Consider the following 2914-nt stretch of genomic DNA (forward strand, 5'->3'; position numbering starts at 1 on the left):
ATTGTACCTTAATAGTGATTTAGGGACACAGGTTACAAAACATCTGCAAAAGAAGTTTTGGGTTTGATTGTCCTTTCTTCTCTATAAAGCTGCCCTAAACTGGTGGCTAAGTGTTTGTTATAGATATGTGCACCTGTATCTTATCAACAGGTCAATTTGTAGAACTGGTCTATTTGTAGAATTGCGTTGATGCTGCCAATGTGCACAACTGATGCTGGCAGAGGAATTGAGTTACTAGAGAATTGGTATTGCCGTTTCCAAGATGAGATTTATAAAAACATAAATGCCTTCTATAAACTTGAACGTTTCATTTTGCAGTGGTAATGCACTGCTGCTTGCTTCCAGGTCTTTTACGGCGTTGTGATGGTGAACAGAATGAAAGGGGCTATTGAGTAAAACAAAAACCACATTCAATAGCAGAATATTTTTTAATACTAACCATATGTTGCAGTGTATCCAATTCTTGGGGGTTTTAAAAAAAGTATACATACTTTTTTTTAATTCTAAATGCTACTTTAGTATTTAGAACTGTTTGGATGTTTTTAATTGGATTTACGTTTCTATTTCACTTTAGAGGATCTTTCTGCTATGCCTTTCTTTTGAGAACAGCGTCCTGTGGCTTTTTGCGTGGTTCATGTCCATGGCCTTTTGTAAAGGGCTAACAATTAGTACTTCCATTACCTGCCTCCCCTGTGGTGGTCATTTGCCCATTTCCAGGAAGGCCCTCTTCAGCTTGTGTGATTTTTGGGTATAATTTCCATTAAGTTATATGTAAGAAGCAGTAAAGGAAGATAATAGTGCTCTTCACTGCTTTCTGTAAAAATAAGGTCCATCTGTGTGAGACGCTCCTCTTAGCAGACCGTACAAAAGTATAAGTAGGCTACTGCTGTAAGCTGGAACTTGATGGCGACGGAGCTAATGGTACAAAACGAAGAACTAGGATGGAGTGCATGAATTACACAGATTATCTGAGAGAATGTACCTGTGGATGTCTGTCAGTCATGTGCTATACAGATTTCTTTAAATGTGGCTGTACTTGACCTTTTGGACAATAATTATTGGGCCTGTCAATCTGCTTTGTGCACCTGTCTTATTTTCATTAATCTTGGGCAGGCCTTGAACTAATTTCCTTTATCTAAAGGAAACACACCGTAGTTATTTCTGGAAAGCTCAAAAAAAAATAATTCCAGGACTTTAACGAAGAGAGTCCCCCTCAACTTCCCTCCCTCCTAACGCTGTCCTCCAAGCACCTTGTAGTTCAGTGGGCCAGAAGACACGTTAAGCACACTTAAGCAGTAGTTACATTCACAATGTTTAATCAAGTAGAGAGAATTTGAAAGCAGCACACTAATTTTTGCAATCGTTTATATATTTATGACTTCTTTAGGAAATGGTGACTATAAAATGCTATCTATTTAATTGCTTTTCCCTATTAAAATTCAGTACAAGTCCACCCACAACTAGTTGTACTTGGTCTCTGTCCTGAAGTTATTTCTTGCCTGCTTCGTGTCTTGCCGTCCACACCAGAAAGCAGGTGTAGAAAAAAAGCTTTATAAGGTAGGCAAATAGCCCATACTGTTGAGTTGAAACTTGCTTTGATGTGAAGCTTAATAGACAGTACATAGGAATCATGAAAACTGAGAATTGAACAGTGCAAAACTTTGGTTTATTTACTTTGGAATGCAACAATGTTGTTTACCTTAGAATGTAACACTATTTACCAGTGGACTTGTTTAAAAACAATATTGGTTGCAATAGGCTTCACTGTGGATTCACAGAATAAACATTTGTATGCAAGGACAATAGTTTTGTGCTTGCATGTTTCAAAATATATTGCATCAATGGAGAAAATAATTTTATGATGCTGTTAGTCTGTACTAATTGCATTTATTATGGATTATGCATTGAAGAAGGAGCTGCCTGCTGGAGTCTGTCACGCAGTTTGCTTTTCAAGCAGTCGCTCACTTTGTCATTTATAATTAACATAGCTATGCAAATACATTGTCTGATTCTCTTCTTCTTTGTGTTCTTGAGCTGGTTTTTTTGGAAGAAAGGTATGGCCATGGGAACCAATTAACAGACCTAAATTTGCATATTCAACCTACCGCAGGGAGACTTGCTGACAAGAGTGTTGGAGGCAAATGGCTGCTGTTCTCAGCCTCTCTTCTCACTGCTGTCGTTACTTTCTTTCTCTTTGGATGCCTGGCTCAGCCTTTTATCATCAGAATTATTAAGCTGGGCATGTATGCCTGCTGCTCTTGGTGGTGCTGGCTAGTTCCTGCCCTCGCATTTGAGGAAACTGATACTGACCTGGTGATCCTTAAGGACTTGGGATAGTAAGGAAATCCGTATGTATAATGAACTTTAAATGAATATTAGAAACATTAGTAGGCAATTGTGGATTTAAATCTGAGCAGATTTCATGACAGCTTCAAAAGTCTCTGGGTGTGGCTCAGCAAGCAGACCAACAATGTTACTTTTAACACTGATAGTAAGTTGGAGGTTTTTTCAGTTTTGGGGTGTTTCTTAAAGTTCAAAACATACTATTGTGGAGGCTCCATCCCTGGAGGCAGGTCAGGCTTGCTGGGCTCTGAGCAACCTGATCCAGTTCAAGATTCCCTGCTTATTGCAGGGGGCTTGGACTAGACAACCTTTAAAGGTTAGCTGAACACATTTTAGAATTCTAAGATTCTATTTCATTCAGTCACCTCCACAAGGTTCATTATAAGCTGAATCCTTGGAGCCTCCAGCTTAGGTGAGTGCTGACTGTCGCAGGGTTGTAGCTGTGGTAGCTGGAGGGAGGACTGCAGCGTGCAGCCCCACTGGACTGCGTGCTTAGGGATAGACTGAAACACCGCCAGCTTTGCTGCCAAAGCTTGCATCCAGTGGCACTGGATACTAAACCATAGAATCA

Source organism: Apaloderma vittatum, unplaced genomic scaffold, assembly GCF_000703405.1.
Source record: "Apaloderma vittatum isolate BGI_N311 unplaced genomic scaffold, ASM70340v1 scaffold12602, whole genome shotgun sequence".
NCBI classification, from domain to species: domain Eukaryota; kingdom Metazoa; phylum Chordata; class Aves; order Trogoniformes; family Trogonidae; genus Apaloderma; species Apaloderma vittatum.